The sequence below is a fragment of the Myotis lucifugus genome, unplaced genomic scaffold (genome assembly GCF_000147115.1).
Source record: "Myotis lucifugus unplaced genomic scaffold, Myoluc2.0 scaffold_93, whole genome shotgun sequence".
Classification (NCBI taxonomy): domain Eukaryota; kingdom Metazoa; phylum Chordata; class Mammalia; order Chiroptera; family Vespertilionidae; genus Myotis; species Myotis lucifugus.
This window is the reverse complement of record NW_005871141.1, coordinates 758,409-778,584: the sequence shown is the minus strand read 5'-3', so window position 1 is coordinate 778,584 and position 20,176 is coordinate 758,409. Positions and strand designations below refer to the sequence as shown.

The following is a 20,176-nucleotide window of genomic DNA, read 5'->3' as shown; positions in this document are numbered from 1 at the left end:
GCATTGAGCGTCTGCCCCCTGGTGATCAGTGCATGGTCATAGCTACCAGTCTTATGGTCGACCAATCATAATGATCGCTTAGGCTTTTATATATATAGATAGATAGATTCCATTATTCTTAATATGATATTGTGGCCTAGCCCTAGCTGGTTTGGTTCAGCAGATAGAGCATCAGCCTGTGGACTGAAGGGTCCCAGGTTCGATTCCGTTCAAGGGCATGTACCTGGTTTTCGGCACATCCCCAGTAGGGGGTGTGCAAGAGGCAGCTGAATTGATGTTTCTCTCTCATCAATGTTTCTAACTGTCTATCCTTCTCCCTCTCCCTTCCTCTCTGTAAAAAATCAATAAAATATATTTTTAAAAATATTGTGGCCTAAAAGAGTAGCAATTGCTCTTAGGATCTAAAGTATTTATTTGTATCCATCGTAGTGCTTATCTGAGGACAAGTGACCTACCCAGTGATCGATCAGTTTCCACATAGATACTTCATTGTCATCAACGGTAAGATGCTATTGTTAAAGAGCTGGCCAGGAAAGTGGTTGATAAAACATTTGGGGGCATCTTTCTGCAAAAAAAAAAAAAAAAAGACACACACACACACACACACAAACAAACAAAAAACCACAATTGAACAGGAATCCTAGAAAGTGTTTCTCACTCCACAAAATCATTTAAAGACTAGATATACATTGCCTAGATTTAATATTTCAAGTTCAGATCACACACGATTATCCACAGAGATACGCAGAAGTAGGAAGTTGGAGTAACCCAATGTCACAGCTAATCTCGTAGTCTAAATTGCACAATGGGTCTCTCTCTCTTTTTTATGGAAACTTTTATCCAAGTTGCCAGTGTAATGAATTATCATACACTTCCACTAAATGGAGGAAGGTCACGTGATTTGCAAAGTAAGTGATTTGCAAAGTAAGGGATGGGTATTTTTTGCCATCTTATTTAAAAAAGTTTTGCTTTGCTTTTCTGCTACATTAAGTAATACCCCTTTGTCATGCCTGACTATACGTAAAGCTGGTGCTCAAAGTATTTAGTAGTCCTGCAAAGCATCAGCCAATCCACACAGATGCCAAACAAATCAAAAGAGAAGCTGCTATTACAACAAACCAGTGATGATTGGCTGAATCCCAGCTCTCTGAACAAAGGAGCGCCTGGATCTGCTTTTATTAATAGTCGGGATTTATCCTTAGTCTGTCCATTGCATTTGTGGGAAAATTTGTTTCTGAGGTACTTTTCCCAAGCTAGAATTTCCATCTGCAATCTCATTTACATTATTTTTTAAGGAAATCATTTAAAGGTGGTTCAAAGGTGAGCTTTAACCCAAACACAATCAAATATCCAGGAGTTCCCCCTTGTTGCTTTTTCCAAATACCCTGTTCAGTGGACACTTCCCATAAATATCAAAAGGTAGGAACACCAGGTGCTGGGTGCTTGAAGACACGTAAGATCCATCTTATTTTCTCTGGGCTCAGAAAGTCTTTTTTGCCCTAACCGGTTTGGCTCAGTGGGTAGAGCGTCGATTCTGGTCAAGGGTATGTACCTTGGTTACGGGCACATCCCCGGTGGGGGGTGTGCAGGAGGCAGCTGGTTGATGTTTCTCTCTCATCAATGTTTCAAACTCTCTATCCCTCTCCCTTCCGCTCTGTAAAAAGTCAATAAAATATATTTTTTTTAAAAAGTCTTTTTTTATTAATATACTAGAGGCCTGGTGCATGAATTCATGCACGGATGGGGTCTGGCTGGCCCTACCCCTATCGGGAGTGGGGCTGGTGGTGGGGGAGGGGCCATGGGCGGTTGGCCAGCCGGCCCCGCCCCCGATTGGGAGAGGCCAATCCAGGATGGGGTCAGCCTCGGGGAGGGTCTGTGGGCTGGTCGAACTCCCGGTCAAACTCCTGGTCAAGGGTACAATTTGCATATTAGCCTTTTATTATATAGGGTTTTTATTGATTTCAGAGAGAAAGGGAGAGGGAAAAAGAGAAACATCAATGATGAGAGAGAATCATAGAAGGGCTGCCTTCTGCATGTCCCCTACTGGGGATCGAGCCCGCAACCCAGGTACGTGCCCTTGACCAGAATCAAACCCAGGACCCTGCAGTCTGCAGGCTGACACTCTCTCCACTGAGCCAAACCAGCTAGGGCAGAAAGTCTTGATTATTTTTATCATAAGCTTATAAATTAAAAATAGGTTTTACCTTTGATCCTAACTTGGATCTCTAGTTTCAAAATCTGGTTTTATTCAGGAAAACACTATGTTCCAAATGCAATGATGAGGGAGCCTGGGGGGGTTTCAGAGTGCAGAACTGTCGTTCCATTTTCCTTGATGCGTTTGGCATTCAGTATCCACTTCCGGGTGTAACGTCTTTCAGATACAGGAAAGCGAGGTTGGCCTCAAGGACTGTAGGACCCACAAGCGTTTCCCAGACGTTCTCTTTCTGTAGAGAAGTTACAACACTTATGCAGTCCACTTACACAGAAATAAAATACAGGAGTTCTTGCTATAACAGAAAGTTTATTTGCCAACCAGTTTAAATCTCAAAATGAGGAATGTAAAGGTTTGGGGTATGAGCAGGGACAGTTCTCCATAGTGGTGTCTAAGCAGAAGCCACTGAGATATTTTATACCTTTTCTTTACTTAACATGTGGTCTCCATGTAGATTTGATTTCTTTCTTTCTTTTTTTTTTAGTACTACTTGTTTTTTGTTAAAATAATCTTTATACTTCCAGGGGGGAAAGCTATCTGGAATGAGTTGACATCTTAAAAAGAAACTATCAAAATCATCTGTTAATGTGTGTGTGTGTTTTAACTGATTTTAGAGAGAGAGGAAGAGAGAGGGAGATATAACTGACATGATGGATTGATTGGTTGCCTCCTGAACCCCCTGCTGGGCATCGAGCCCACAGCCCAAGATTTGAGGGATTCGAACTGAGACCTCCTGGTGCATGGGTTGATGCTCAAACACTGAGCCACACCGGCCGGGCTCAAAAACACTTTTTAAAACTACATTCATCGCTTCTCGGCCTTTTGGCTAAGATCAAGTGTAGTATCTGTTCTTATCAGTTTAAAACTACATTCAGAATAGGACTATATGGAGTTTGGAAAGGTTCTTTTGTGGAATTCTTGTCCCAAAAGCTTTGCTTGGCAACAACTGAGAATAATCAGACACCACACTCTACAGTCTCAGTTTTCTAATTTTGATTCTCTCCAAAATAAATCATTTCTAAGCCTTTAGGCTTCATGGCCTGAATATAAAGAAGTGTTTTCTAAATTCCCTTCATGTAAGTAAACTTGTAGGGATTTAACTATATTCTACACCAAAGATGGCAGTTTCCGGAGTGGTTCCCCAAAGGCAGGTTGTCTTTCACAGAAAATAAAACAGATAATATTGTGAAATGCTGTGGACCGCGTGCTGCAAGCATTTCATGAGCAGCATCACACTTGTCATTAGAAAACTCCTAGTGTGCAGGCACTGTCAGTTTACCCGTGTCATACGTGAGGAAACCGAGGCTTCGAGAGTTTAAGGCAAAGAGCACCCAGCTAGGATTTGGAGTGTGAAAGGGTTCTCAGAGGCCAAAGCCCATCCTCTTGTTTACCACAACACACAAGACCGCTCCCCCACCACCGGGTACTGGGCATTCTGAGAGAAGTCAGAGGGCCCAAACCTTGAAAAAAGTCAGAGGCTGGTGGGAAAGATGATGAAATAATTTGAATGTGACAAGAGTGTCACCAGGACATGTGCGAGGTGCAGGGGGCAGGCAGCAACCACGAGGGTGAAACCACTGAGGCTGCCACTGGAGGAGCGTGAAGGCTCCATAGGCTTCTCGCCCGCACCGGCCAGGTTTCCAGGCCGTCCACTGAGGGGCAGGCATGCTCTTCCCTATCAGTATCTGTCATGTCCCTTGAGCAGGGCTCATCAGTGAAGACACAGCCTTGCCCTGGCCAGTTTGGCTCCGTGGATAGAGCGCTGGCCTATGGACTGAAGGGTCCCAGTCAAGGGCACAGAATTAGTTGCAGGCTCCATCCCCGGCCCCAGTCCGGGCACGTGTGGGAGGCAACCAATCGATGTGTCTCTCTCACATCTTTGTTTCTATCTCTCTGTCTCTCCCCCTCCCTCCCACAATCTCTCAAAATCAATGGAGGATTAACAATAAAACAAATAAAATAAAGACAAAATGATCTCCGCGAGGTGTAGGATCCTTGGCACATTTTAGAGACTGTCCCCAAGCTCTTCCTACAGGAATCTAGGCATTTGTTCAGATGTAGGTGATGCTGATCATCGATTTTATAAGTTAACATAGTGTAGCGATGTGTGTGGGCCCCATGCCCCTGGTGTTCATTGACCTTTTAATACTTTTTAAAGTCAATGCAATATGTATTCCCATATTAAAAAGTCAAGTCATATTACAGAGGCTATAGCAAAAAAATGGCAGTGTCCTGATGTAAATTGCAATGTAGCTATTTTTTTAAAAGGCAAAGACTTTGCTTCTGACTATTCACATTATTCAATAGGATTCAGGTAGGAACGACGAGTGAGTCCTGCATGTGCAGGTCACAGGTTTGGATTGAAGTCCAGCTCACGGGCCTTGTCCAGTCCTTCTGAGGAATAAAAGTGTCCCACTTTGCGGATGATCACAAGAGGGGAACATTGTGCCCTACCTGATTTGGCTCAGTGGATGGGGTGTCAGCCTGGGGACTGAAGGGTCCTGGGTTTGATTACGGTCAAGGGCACATGCCCAGGGTTGTGGGCTTGACCCCCAGTGGGGGGCGTGCAGGAGGCAGCCAGTAGGTGAGTCTCTCTCATCATTGGTGTTCTGTCTCTCTCTCTCCCTCTCCTCTCCTCTATGAAATCAATAAAAATATATTTTTTTAAAACAGAGGGGAACATTGTGGTCATTGGAGACAATGAAGATGCATACAAGAGGCAGTCAACACATAACACCAGGGCACACAGTGCCAGAGGTAAACGTCACCCGTGTCAGCATTTTCCCAAGCCAGCCCTGACTGGCTACGTGAATCCCACCGCTTCCCTCCTCCCAGCCGGGGACCTGAGAACACGAATGACAGTGGCCTCTGCTCTCCTGTCTATTCTGTGCCACGGCTGTAAGAGCATGGCTCTGGGTTATTCACGTTCCTATGTGAGTGTCTGACTCACCATCTTCCCCCCAAGACAAAACCATCTTTTATCACCTCTTACTTATAACTTTTTAAAAAACATATATTTTTATTGATTTCAGAGAGGAAGGGAGAAGGAAAGAGAGATAGAAACATCAGTGATGAGAGAGGATCATCGATCGGCATGACTCCCCCTGAGGATCGAGCCGGCAACCCGGGCATGTGCCCTGACTGGGAATTCAACTGTGACCTCCTCATTCATAGGTCAACACTCAACCCCGAGCCACACTGCCTGGGCACTTATAACTATGTTTTAAAGCAAATTGGCAAGCTAATATTTTAAGTACTTTGATAAGTAATTATTTACAGATATGTCAAAGTAATCATAAATTTATTTAGGAGGCTAGATTTGTGAGAAATTACATCTTTCTGTTTCCAAAGAGAGATGTTTAACGTCCCTTTCTACTTAAGGGGAGTGTCATCTCAGGGACTATGCAGTGCTTACCTTGACCCTCAGGACTTCTGAGGGGGTTCCAACAACTGGGGCACTTTGGTGCCAAGTTTCATCCATCATTCAATGAGCAAGCATTGTTTGGATCACCACTTCTCTGCTAAGGGCTGGTTATAGGGGAGACAGGGTTTTACTGATGACTTGATTATTCAAGAAACATGTTACCAAACCCTTCTTTAGTGCCCATCAGCGTTGCACCATGAAACATTGTCATAAGATGGAAGGAATATTCTCAACAATTCAATGTAGGAGTGCCTTTCTAGAAAACATTTCTATTTCCCAGAACAGCTCGGGTGGGGAAGGGGGAATAACTGAGGACATGGAAGTTTTGGAAAAGTAAATCTCCTTTGAAGTCATCATTTAATTTCTTGACTACTTTAGGTTCAGAATAAAAATATTTAGGGAATATAGCACAAGAAGCAAAATATGTTTCTACTGGAGAAGGTGTACCTTCTCGCTTAAAATCCTATATAATAAAAGGCTAATATGCAAATAGACCGAAGGGCGGAACAATAGGTTGCCATGATGTGCACTGACCACCACGCTTAACACAGGAGCTGCCCCCTGGTGGTCAGTGTGCTCCCACAGGGGGAGCGCCGCTCAGCCAGAAGCTGGGCTCCTGGCTGGTGAGCCAGCAGTCAGACATCCCCCGAGGGCTCCGGGACTGGGAGAGAGCGCAGGCTGGGCCGAGGGACCTCCCTAAGTGCACGAATTTTGTGCACTGGGCCTCGGGTAGAAAAATAAGAGAAACTCTCTTGTATGGAGAATGGTATGTCACTACATGAGGCTCATCTGGAGGAAACTGCACTGATGGTCTGGTTTGTTTGGGGCTTGTGGTTCCGTGTTCTGCGTGACTCTCTAGGGCAGGTGAGGCAGCACCTGCTCACTGCATTTTGGTTGCTCTGTTGTAGTCACAGGTAGCAAGCAGTGGGCATTCACATTCTTCTGTCACTAGGCCTTCCCAGGGAAATGAATGTTATCTTCTAGCTAAATTAGCGTTTATTTTCCCTGTGGTTTTACATTCAGGTTAGTAAAGGCATGCTTAAAAAATACATTTGCAATCTTAATAGAAGGGCTTGACTTAGGAAGCCCTTTGGTCAAGATCTAGTAAATCATTTTTTAAAAAGTGAGTATCTAATTTATCAGAAAGGAAAAACTGGGCTCTGCAATCGGCTATTCTCATACTAGGTCCTTTATTAAAATATTGTCACGGGATAGTTCTATGCGTAAAATTCCTGTGAGGACAGATATTTAAACTGTACTTCAGCCCAGAGATTTGGTCTGTTCTCAAGATTTGCAGTTGGCTCGTATAAATATTACCAAGCATGAAGGATAACTTTAATAATGGGAAATTAGATTTCTTGACCCGCAGTTCAGCAAATAGATTTATGCAAATCTGAGGAGGTTCGCTTCTGAGGAGGTTCTATGCTTGCTGTGTGACACTCACTATACATGAGTGCAATATACAGTCTGCTATCCAAGGAGGCTACTCTCCCCACAGTGTTTCCAGAGCCTGCGTGTGCGAGTTGGAAACAGACTCTTGATAAACACCACATTCCCTTGACATCACTTAACCTTAGGCTATGTCATCATTTCCATTTAGTAAAGGAAGCCATGGAGACGGGTGAAATGTCAATGTTTCCCCACGTTTATGTCTTTCCTGTTAATATTGCTGAGGTCCTCTGACCGCATGGCTGTGCTCTGTGCCTGTGCTTCTTACGCTCTGGGACGCATGCAAAGAGCACAGGTAGCTTATTAACAGGCAGACGCCTGGGCTACAACCTGGAAGCCTGACTTAGGGCCAGTCGGTAATTCTGATCAGGAAATTCCACTCAGGAAGCTGAAAGCCCATTGCACTAGGACCTCTCCCTGTATGTGCTATTAGCTGACCACTGAACCTTGGAGGCCAGCAACTTGCAACCACCCAGTCCTCAGCCCATTGTGCGCCATACGCTGCTGTAGAGCAAGTGGCCAACCTTCCCCACACGCCACGTGCATCTATTAAAAACAATGTTTCCCTAAGTGGCAGCCCTGACCAACTTTAACATCATTTTTTTGTGAGAATTTTCAGCTGAAAATATTGTGAGTAATATATTCATTTTTATAATATTCATTGCAAGTTGATTTTTTAAATTAAATTCAAAATATCGTGGCGTGTGGGGATGGTTTTCGTTTTGGACATGTGGCAGTTAACTGATTAAAATCAGTGACAGTTGTCTATGAAGAGTCTATCCATGTAACCTGAAACTCATACAAAACTGAGTACACACTATAATTGACAATAAAATAATAAATAAATCAAAGAAAATGGAGTGAGGATGACCAAGTCACTTAAAAGTACTTCTGTGATTGAATACTCTATATTTTTTTAAAAAGTAAATATTACCAAAAAATGGTAAATTATTAGTATATCCTTAACAATCAGTTATACATTGGTCTAGCCATATGATGGAATATTATTCAATAACTAAATTTGATATTATAAAAGGATATTTAATAACATGGGGAAATAATTCACAGTATATTAAATGGAGAAAAAAGCCAGCAGTTTAAAGAGTTATGTAAAAAAGACATGATTATTGCCTCGCCAGGTTTGACTCAGTCTGTTGAGCTTCATCCCATGCATGCAAGGTCACTGGGGGGGCACATGCCCTGGTTGCTGGCTCGATACCCATTGGGGGGCACGCAGGAGGCAGCCCATAGATGTTCCTTTCTCCTCCCGCCCTTTCCTCTCTCTAAAAAAATTAATATTTAAAAAACCATTATTGAAAAAACAACTATAGCTGAGAAAATGCAATATATATATAAGCAAGTGACTATCAATGGTTTAATTTGGTTTGGGACTTGGGGTAATTTTAATTTTATTCTTTATATTTTCTTCAAGATTTCTTCTTTGAATATATATGACTTCTGTTAGCAGATTTTTAAAGCTATTAAAAGTAATGGGAACTTTTAATTGTTAGGAAAACAGCTTATGTCGGTCTACAAAGTCATTCTGAATAATACTGAAAATGTATGCTATATTCATAGACTATTGGCTGATAAGGTTTAATGTTTTCTATATTTATTTTCTCATAGTTGAATATACTAGTTTACGTTAGAGAGCTAAGTTAAATTAATAGTATCTATCAAAAGACATTTTGTTGAAAATGTTGTCTTTTAGTATGCTAGACAGTAAGAGAGAGCATAAAACGACAAGAAAGTATACTTATCAAATTTCTGCTGCCACCCAGTGGCTGCCCAGTCTGTTTTACATGTAGTGCTCACCTAGCTAATGGACCAGTCAAGTTACTCTTGAAGACTACATCATACGTGGGTAAAATCAACCTGCCCGGAAGAAGCCAGGATTTTCTAGTCCTAAGGTGACCCTTAAATCTTATCAAGTAACAGAAATGATCTCTCTCTCTCTCTCTCTCTCTCTCTCTCTTCTTTCTCCCTCTCTCTAAACAAAAATATTTTAAAAAAGAAAAATCTTGCAATAGAACAGTCCTAAGATGTTTAGGGTCCACATGAGTAAGTTGCCAAACAGGGTTGTTTGTTCCACAAATTCTAGAATCTCTTTCTTGCTATAGCACAGTCCTTGGTAAAAATCCTCACTTGAGGATATGTTTATGATTTTAGAGAGAGGGGGAAGGGAGAGAGTGACAGAGAGAGAAACATCCATTGGTCGCCTTCCTATGCGCCCCAGCGGACCGGGAATCAAACCCTTTGAGTGTGCGTGCGGGATGACAGGCCAACCAACTGAGCCACAGGGCAGCGCAGTCCTTCTTAAGCTATGGTGCCGGGAGACCTGTGCCAGGGAGGTTGCCACACAGGAGCAATCGTTAACACTCACTCAGTGAACTGGGTCCCGTCACCTGTGACTCTCAGAGAAGAGCAATGGTGAGGATGAGGCCCAATTGCACTTGGACACCCCCAGAGGGCAGCCACTGCAGTTCCCCAGGGACACGGACAGACGGAAAGGGCTGGCAAGTTTGCTACGGGCTGAAGCAAGGTCCCCAGAGCGCGGTTTGAATGAAACCAAGTAAGATCACGAAGGAAAAGGAGGAAAACACGATACCTGAACAAGGTGCAATTCCAGCGCAGGGCCATTTCAGAAAACAAGCCCCATCTAGAAAGCGAGGTGGGAAGTGTGAGCGCCACACATGTAAACCGGTGCTTGCATCGATGTGCAGAAGCCGCGGGATAAGAATGGAGAGATACACACCAAAGGATTACCATTGGTTACATGATGTGGATGGACTGAAGGGGAAACAACCTTTCCCCCAGCTCTACTTTTTTAAATTGTCACAGTGAGGGTACATAACACTTTAAAAGCTTTAAAAGCCCGTGAAATCAAGGAAACTGTAAGAAGCACTGGCCTGCTGGCCTCTTCATGCATTTCTTTGGGTGCTTTGGGTGCGAGGAGAGAACAACACCATGGAATTGTCTTCAGGGCTGTCAAAGGGTCATTCTCCCGACATGGATGCCAGAAAAGGTGAAGGTCCGGAGGCCTCAACACAAAGCCAGGCAGTTCAGGGACTAACCAGGTCAGGCGGCTGTAAAATGGAGGCATCTAATTGAAAGGCAACTCACGACGCTGAAGCAGATACTAAATCCCACTTTTGAAAGGGCAAAGTCAAAAAGTAATTTAGGAGCTAAAGGAAAACGAATTAAAAAAAGCACTTGTATGGAATAATGGCACATTTCCGATTGGGAGTGAGCCACAATGACCGCCAATGTGTGCTCCGTGCAGGGCAGACTGGGAAACCCCTCCACGAGGTGAACAGGGGACTCCCCGCGGTGCCCCTGGGGGATTCCTTCTGCAGCTGGGATCGGCCCTGAAGACTTTGGAGGGTGGCCCAGGGCTGGTCAGCTGTAAAGACGTGGGTTCCAGGCTTTCATTCCTGCAGGGGTCTTTTCTAGACCCGGTGCTAAGGGTTTATTTTAAGCTCAAAGGAATGGGCATGGTTTTCACGTGAGTTTTGTGTCTCAGGCCTCTAGTTGTATGACACCTGTTTGTTGGCCTTGCTCCTGGCAGGTTTGGACAGTGGACGTCTGTGGCCTCGAAGGCATACGGGGTTCTGTGTGTGACTTGTCTCCTCTTGGAGAAGCAGCAAACCTCAAAGAGGTAAACTTGTTATTGCCTTCTATTGACCAATTTAGAAACACAAGCGATTTATATTGCTGAGAACATATAAAACGACTTAGCACATGTTTGTTTCAATTCTATCATTTGCAACAGCATGGAGGGACCTGGAGAGTATTATGCTGAGCTAAATAAGCCAGTCAGAGAACGACAAGTATCACATGATCTCACTCATATGTGGAATCTAATGAACAAAATAAACTGGTGAACAAAATAGGTCCAGAGACATAGACGCATGGAACAGACTGTGGAATCTCAGAGGGAAGGCCGGGGGTGGGGAGGTATGCATGTGGGGAGATTAACCGGGAAACTTATATGCATAACCCATGGACACAGACAGTAGTGTGGTGAAGGCCTGGGAGGAGCGAGTGCTGAGTGGAGGGCGTCAATGGGAAAAAAAACAACAACAAAGGCACATCTGTACTACTTTCAACAATAAAAATAAATTAAAAAATAAAGAAATAAAGTAAAAGTCAATAAATGATGTTTCTAAACTGGTTGAAATTTAATCAAAATTTATCTTAATAGTTTCAGAACAGTAGCAGTTGATATATTACTGATGAAACTACCCATGTTTTTGAAACCATACAGGAAATCCATTAAGACCAATGAAAGAATCTGTTGCCATGCCTTTATAAGATTAAGTGCTAGTCTTCCCCAGTCCCCTCTCTCTCTTCCCCTTACCCATTGTTATTTTCCTCTCTGTGATTATCATCATCAGAGACAAAGCCTGAAGAACAGCTTGGGATAAAAACAAACGTGCAGAAATCATTTATATAACTTATATGGTGCTTTTATATTTTCCTGGTTTCAAAGTCAGCTCAAACATCGTTTAGATGTTTTGTTTTGTTTGTCCTTAAAAAAAAAAAAGAAAGAAGGGAAAAGGACAATTTTCAAACACAAAATGTCTCCAAACAGGGCTGAAATCTATTTGAGATTTGACCTACATTACTATCACTTCCTTCACATTGTAATATTTTTAGAGAAATTCTTATTTAACATTGTAAACAAATAAATCAGGCATTAGGTCATCAAACCTTTATTTAATATTTGTTTACATTTTTAGTCCCTTTTCAATAGTTACATCTATTCACACTATAATGAATTATATTAGCTTGAAGCAAAGGTTATTAAATATTAGTATGCCAAGAATCAACATGGATGCTTGTTGAAAAGGTATATAGGCTGGGTCTCTGGCAGGGAAATTGGTACATCTGGAGTGGGATCCACGGACCTCTCCATGCCACAGGCAACTCAAGTGCCTCTGACATACATAGTGTAGAGATTTAGAGTATGTGGTTACTATAACATGGTATGCAGTGTAATTCTAATCATCTCTTTTGGACTTAATTCCTGAAGAAGCGTGGGCAGTGAGAGCCACACCATGGCTACCTCAGACATGGAGAAGGCTGGTTTGTGCATTGGTGGGAAGCTAAATGTCCTGGGACTTTGCAAACATATGAAATGAGCTCATGTCATGGTGTTGCACATAGGCAAACGCTATGGTTCCCTTTCCTTGCTTTTCAAATTTAGTTTGAGCTCCAACGTTCCTGTTTCCTCCATTTTACCTTTGTAATGCATTTGACTGTTCACCCTGTAGGCGACGTGAATAAGAGGATCAAAGTAAGTTTTTGACAAATTGAAATCCACTCTGTGAGTTGTCACGTACTTAATAATAATTTCCTATTAGCCCTTTTCACTCAAGAGCATTTCATTCAAAAAGCAAGTGTATCTTCTGGTTTAAAATGAAGTCTCTTTGCTGTAATTTATTTTCTCACTTGTCATCAGCCCTTATGCTGAATGAACTAGAGTTATGTAATTATTTTTCTCTTCTTGTAGAAACCAGAAGTGTACACGTCTTGACATTTCCAGCATTGAACAAGTATGTGTTATTCTAAATATCTTGTGTATCATCTTTGTTTACATATATGTGGGATCATATACTACACATTTAATATGGCATTAATTTTATTGCACTTCATTCCTGGATTAATACTGTATTCAAAATGACCTCCAGCTATTTGAATTTGCACAGCTCATTACTAAATAAGATTTGGGATAATTGGGTAACACTTGCTTCCATAAGTGCTAACATACAATTTAACAATTTTAAGTTTTGTCTTATCTACTTTTACTATTCGTATATTGGAAATAAATACTGATGGTCAGAATTTTAAAAGAAGAGAATATTTCAGATTTGTGGTAATTTACTGCTGCAGTGTTAAAAATTGGCTGTGATAAAGTGAACTAATTACATTTTTTAATCTTCTAGGTTATAAAATAGTAACAAACCATAGCAAATTAGATTACAGGTGAGGTCTTTAAGCTTTTGATCCACAGTGACCAAATGACCCTGAACAAAGCTCATAAAAGACAGAGCAATAACGATTCGTTTGATGTGAATAATTGAGTTATCTTGGTTCTCATTTTATTACTAAGTATGGTTCTTTGAACCCCTACAGACACAAATGTGACTCTAGATCTTTCTTGTTCTGTGTCCACACTGTGACTCTCTATATTATCCTCCTGAAACATGCCACCTGGCTTCCTCAGACTACAGGAAATTGACTGTCACCCATTCCTGTGGATTTGGCATAAGCATGAGGTGGCTAGCCTGAAAGGAAAGAGCCCGCTTTATTTTTGGTTAACTTACCGCCGTGCTTTTAAAGGTAAAGTAGAAAGCACTTGGACTCTAAAGTCTCAGATCTGGGGTTTGAGTCACAGCCGTGCTGTTAGTTGCTGTGTAATTTTTCATTATCTGACTATTAATTTTTTTGCTAATTTACACACATTACACTCAGGCGGACAAAGAAAATATATCATCTTTATGTTCTGAGAACAGCAGGAGGGGGATTCAGAAATTACATGTGGTCAAACCTGGTCACCCCTGATCTAATGACTTAAAGTTACTGGTGTAAGAGTTGAAAATACTGGATTTTGAAAGGACTGGATCTGAGGGGAGAAGTTGGGATAGCTGCTATATAGACAGGATGCGGGCTTTGGAGAAATCATTCACTCTTGGAAAAAACATGATCTGCTGAGAGAGGGGGTTGTCACTGAGTGAACATGTACACTTTTCATGAATCTTACCAGGCAAGGCTTGCCTGTTACAGCATGTCATTAGAAGTATTTATTGAACCAATGCCTCAGAGCTGAGGCCTTGGGTTCTGAGATACTATGAAGTAGAGCCTTTTATCTGGATTGTCAGGCAGAAATAGGAAACCAGCCACAATATTGACTTTCCTTCTGATGAACTGCCCATTCCATGTAGAGGGAGGAAGAACAAACACATTATGATGCCCAGAGCTTTACTGTCCACAGCTCTCCAGGTCGAGCAGTGCCATCTGCTTGCCCTCCTGTCTTCCCACTAGAGCGGTGTGGTGAGTGGAGAACTGGCTGCATCAGACACTGGCTGCATCCTGCCCTTTCCCTGCAGTGGCTGCGTGTCCCTGGGCAGGTACTTCCCAACCCCAAGCCTCAGGGTCTTCATCCGTGAAAGCAGTTCACAGGTCCGCATGGGTGTGGTGGAAGACACACACTGAGTATGTGGCCCAGTGTTTGGTGATCAATAGGGCTGTGGGTCTGAGGTCCTTTCCCAGGCTGTTGAAGGTCAGGGGGTGGCTTGGTACTGGATTCCTAGTTCTCAGCACAGTCCTGGATTCATTCATTCATTCATTCATTCATTCACGTTCTCTCTCTCTCTCTCTCTCTCTCTCTCTCTCTCTCTCTCTTTCTCTCTCTCTCTCTCTCTTGAATGAACAAATAAATGATTTTTCATTCATTTATAGAAATGAAGAATTCCTACCACTTTTAGTATTTCTAATTAAAAAGGAATCTTAGAGCAGTATGCACTGGTTTGTTTTGAACGTCTTTAGGGAGAGGCTTTGCCTGGACCTGACCTCCCCTCGATGCCTTGCGTGATGGTAAACGTAACTTTTAAAAAACATGGTGGCTGGGCGAGAAGGGGGCCTTTGACGCCTACTGAAGGTGGCTGTCCTTCCCGTCCCCTGTGGGATCTGGTGTGCTCTCTGGTAGACGGATAGTGTCATGTGAAGTAGAAAAGCAAAACAGATCCAGTGGGAAAGTGTGGCCCCGGACGGCAGGCTTGACTGTGCCTGTGTTGGTCTCTTTTTCTGAGTAGTTTTTCTCACGATGGAGTTTCCTCCCTACCCTCCGGGTTAGACCTGAAGACTTAACATCCGTGAAGATAATGTGCAGTTCTCTGCTTTGTTAAAAAAGTTTCCCAAATGCTATCAGGCCTCCCAAAGAAATCGGGTGAAAATCTAGGCTGGTCCACAGCTCCTTCTCCCTGAGTTATCAAAAACCTAGGGGATAGGAGGATGCAATATAAAGAGGGAACATGAAGGTAGCCTTGCAGAAAACAGATTTTTTAAAAAGTATAGGCTCCCCCAGTCGGTGTGGCTTAGTGACTGAGCATCGACCTATGAACCAGGAGGTCACGATTAGATTCCTGGTTGGGGCACATGCCTGGGTTGCAGAGTTCATCCCTAGTGTGGGGTGTGCAGGAGGCAGCTGATCAAGGATTCTCACTCATCATTGATGTGTCTCTTTCTCCCTCTTCCTTCCTCTCTAAAATCAATAAAAATACATTTAAAATTTTTTTTAAAGTATAGGCTCCTATTGCCATGTTTACAGCATATTCACTTATTTATTCTTCACGTACAGAGAAAATCAGTGAGAGCAGGTTAGTCCCTGAGTGTGGTGACCGTGTTCCATGCACAGGATGAGGCTGAGGGCAGGGCTGTGACATTGGCCTGTAGTGGTCCCGTCTGCACTGCTGGCTCATCGGTGGATCCTGCAGCCCCCGCCGTGCCCCGCTTCCCCATATCTAGACACGAAAGGGGAAGTGAAAACAGGATTCTGACACCTGGTGTCTGCTTCCACCGAAGGGGCTGGGTGGAATGGTCACCCATATATATGTATTTCCCCCACAACTCAGCTTGCTGCCTACGTTTGCAATTAATTAGCCTGTTCATAGACTACAAATCAGAGCTGACACTCTGTGTGAAGCTTAGAGGACAGTGGGAGGGGCGGTCAGGCCTTCTCCGGACCCTCTTGGTTCTCTCCCTGGAGGCGTGGCAGGAGCCCTGGGAGCACAGGCTCCGGGGATGGGGGTGGAGAGCCGAAAATCTGCCCAGCTGTTTTCCTACCTAGGAGGGGACTGTGAGTAGGTTATTCCTCCCTCCCTCCGTGCCATATGCTGTCCCAGAATTTTCTTTCCCTCGTCATGGTAACTCTGCCCTGTAAGAGAAATTGTTGCAGCATAGTCACTTGAGCCATAGTGATTTGGGCAGAACATTTCTTTGAATGGATTTACAGATGGATTAATACTGTGTTAGGAAAAGGGGGAAGAATGCAATTTATTTGGTTTTGTTTTCTGTAGCTTAATTGACCAGTAAATCGTGAAACTGAAATTTCTCTCTCTCTCTCTCTCTCTCTCTCTCTCTCTCTCTCTCTCTCTCTCTCTCTCTCTCTCTGTATTTAGAGAACAAAATTACCCCTGCATATAAGGGCATTATTTATTTTAAAACAGCTCACTATTTTTGCCCGTCATCCACTTTTTCTACTATGAGACAAAAATCATTCTCTCTACTTTTAGACATGTTGTTTTTTTTACCTCTTTCTTTTTCTAAGAGTTTTTTTTTTAATTGTCTTGCTCATTAAGAAAGAAAGTGATTGCTCATTATTTCAATTCAATTTCCTTGGTATTGGTTTTAATCACCTTAGAAATGTAAAACTGGCATTCCATTATCCTAAGATGTATCCTTTTTACATATTATTGCACTGGTTTTTCTTTAGCCATAATTTAGTTGTTAATCAATTGTTTTTAAATTTAATTTTTTCTGGTCTTCACCCTCTTTTCGTTGGGATCTGTGTTTCCCTGGCCGCAGTGACGGCCACTGTGAGTGACTGAGCGTAGACCTACAACGTGGGTGAGTGCCCTGCAGACAGTCTCATTGACTCCTCACAACCGTCCTCACAGAGCTGTCACTGCACCCACTCCACCCTCCAGGCTTACCACCGCCGGGCATGGCTGACCGAGGACTCATGCCCACTTAGAGCTAATAGAGCCCCTGTTCGTCCCACTGAACTTTACGGACACATTTCAAGCATTTATGATTGTATATTAAGTATTTCAGGAACCAAATATTTGGGTCAAAAAGAAAGCCTAATTGTAGGCATATAAACAATAGTTAATGCATTTATGTGAATAACCAATTAGAAAACATGAAAATTAAATCATTAGGTCAAATGCAATAGTTTCATCATTTTTCTTGAACTTACAAAACTATCTTACCTACTAAAATCTATATTTCATGTTCTAGAAATCCTTCTTTTAAGAATATTTAAAGATATAATTATAAGAATGTTCAATGCAGTGAGAAACGGAAGCAGCCTGCATGGCTCTCAGTAGAGGACTCTTACTATGAATTGTGGTGACTAGTGTGATGGCATCTCTGTAACAATTAGAAATTACAAAACCTGTAGCTTTTAATTTGGAAGAATGGCAGTGAGCAAAGCAAGTTACAAAGCAAGATGTGTTATATTATTCTATTTTTTGAATAAAAATAAGATGGGATTATATGGACATATGGCTATGTCAGTATAAGAATATTATCCTGACATTAGCAGAGGAGAGTTTTTTTCTTTTTTTTTTAATAATAAAAAAGAAACAGGCCTGGCTGGAGTGGCTCAGCTGGTTGGGTATTAACCAGTGTACCTAAAGGTTGCCGGTTCAATTCCTGGTCAGGGCATATGCCTGGGTTGTGGGCTCGATCCCTGGTGGGAGGTGCGCAGGGGGCAACTGATTGATGTTTCTCTCTCAGCGATGTTTCTATCTCTTTATCCCTCTCCCTTCCTCTCTCTCCAAAAATCAGTAAAAACATTTTTTAAAAAGCTGGAAAACAGAAAATAGGCAATATTATGATTGATCTAAATACACCAATAAACTTGACATCTTAAATGAAAATACAGTCACATCCTATATAATAAAAGCCTAATATGCAAATTGACTGAATGGTGGAACAACCAGTGGAAAGACGGGTAGGAGCTGCCCCCAGCCCACAGGCCCCAGGCCTGCCAAGGCGGTGCTAGTGGGGACCCCCCCAATTGCCCCGATGGTCACTCAACAGATTGGTCCTGATTGATGGCTAGGCCTAAGAACCCTACCTGTGCAAAAATTTCGTGCACCAGGCCTCTAGTTTGTATATAAATGTTTATAGCATCCTATTAATAGTAGCCAAAAATTAGGAGCAATCCAAGTATCTGTTTTCACTGTATATTTCTACTTATGTTTCTCCAATATTTGCCTGTATCTTTCAAGAATAAATAGTGCTACTTCTGTCCTGCTATTATCCAGACTGAGACACTAGCTGCTTCTTTGTGTCTTAAATAGCTGTCTCCCTTTGGATGTTGTTGCAGAAGTTTAAAGAGAGGATAGGAAGGGAGAAGACGTTAGAGTGATTTTTGTCAGTTTTCTTCACACTCCATTTATATAACCTATAGGTCTTGGCTAAAATTATCTAATTGTTTTTTGGGACTTTGACAAATTGGATTCAACAAGCCCCTAGAGATTTCCCCATAAATTTCTGAGTACATTTATCTCCAGTTGTACACTGTTAGTCTTTGTAGTGATTAGTGTGACCCAAGAGAGAGTCCAAAAGCAAGCATTTACATTTTTTGCATCATGATCCGTTTATTATGTATGGGGCACATACCTTACATGTTATTTTATTTAAACTATGTGAATGGGTGTTTCATAGAGTAAATTGAAAGCCATAAGCACAGCACTCTGTAAACTTCAGAATCTGAAACAGACTTTTGCTCAGTTGCCTTCAGACCTATCCCATCTGTGTTCTAGGAGGTTACGTTTTCTGTGTTCTTGTGATGAAGATGAAGGAACCTAAAACATCGCATCTCCTGGTCTATTCCCACCCCCGGCTCACAGTTCTGTTCTCTCTCGCTTTTCAAGGCACGGCTTACATCGTTGTACTTTTTCCGTTGAAAATGTTCTACCTCTCTGATCAACCAAAGCCCTTTACAATTTTAGAAAAACAGTTGTCACAAGGAGACTTGCTCTGAGAATTAAAGGCACCCACATTAATTAGGACCAGAGCCCAACTCATTGAGCATGTTGAGGAACCTGCTTTGTGAATTGACCTTATTTGGTTTGTCTTTCCCCAGAAGTGCTGCTGTTTCCATCAAACCCAAGGTTTTCTCCTCGAAGAGAGACGCGTGTGGCGGGTGGAAGCTGTGATCAGGGAGGAAACATCTCGGGGACCCCTGGGGGCCGTGTTCCTCCGTGGACCCTCTGTGTTCCTCTTTTCTGGCCTGTATTCCCCGGAGCCTTGGCACAGATCCTGCGAAAAACCTCAGGTGAGCGTGTGTGTGGAGGGTGATGGGAATGTCAAGTGCGAGGCAGTGCTGCACGGACTCCCTCTTGCTTCCCCGGCTAAGAGCTGAGCTGCCTGCTCTCACTTCCTGGGAAAGGTGGTCGCTACAGAAGCCCAGAGGACACTGACAATGACCTCTGAAGAAACCCAGGTGGACTGTTTATACACAAATGCATGTTGTGGCAGCCCCGCGTTTCCTGCCTGGAGGCTGCGGGCTGGGCTCCTTGGGCGGGCAGTGGGAGAACGTTCACTCGCCCCCTCCCTCCCTTCGTGCTACTAGTAGGTCTCTAAACAAGGTTTGCTGATGACACAGAAAATGAAAACTTAGCCCTAAGTCCCCTTTTCTCATCATCTTCAAAAGAAGGCAAAGGAGGGGCGGAACTAAAAGGAATTGTTCAGAAGGCCGATTTAATTTCTCTGATTTTCCTATGGGGGTGGTGGGTGGGGGGGTGGTGGATTAAATGCCCTCAAGAGGCAGCCAGGGGCAAGTATCACATATCTGAGGGAGCCAATCCATGCTGATGGGCTGCGACTCATCTCCTAGGTCGGTGGCATTAGCTCAGGCTGCCTGTGTCACCCGGCCTCACCCGAGGGGCCAATAGGGAGGCCAGGCGTCTGCCCCGGCAGGTGCCAGGCCTGCTGTTTACTTAGCAATGTCGGCAGCGGCAGCAGCTGCTCCCCGGCTCCAAAGCAGTTAGAGAGGCGCCTGTGCCGTTGCCAGGTGCCTCTTCCCTATGTGCTGTGACAGGTGAAGCGAAACTCAGGGCAACACCTGCCAGCCCGCACGACAGCCCGTGCTAACTGGATGGTGTGTACAGAGCATTTCCGCTCCGGGGCTCGCTGACCGAGCAGCAGGCATAGCTCCGACTCCCCGCACCGAGGCTGCAGGAGATGAGATGGAAGCACTTTCTGGCCTGCACTGGAGACAAGCCTGGTTGGGTGTCACGAAGATGGAGGGACTTTACCTTTGCCAGCTGCGCTCAGAGAGCACAGGAAACCCC

General features: G+C 43.3%; 1 non-coding gene across 1 annotated transcript; it reads left to right on the top strand.

Moving 5' to 3' along the window:
* The first annotated feature begins 3,018 nt into the window (after nt 1–3,018).
* Nucleotides 3,019–3,207, top strand: LOC111826651. The gene has a single exon (XR_002830005.1). It is a non-coding gene; the product is annotated as a U2 spliceosomal RNA (small nuclear RNA).
* Nucleotides 3,208–20,176: the final 16,969 nt, after the last annotated feature.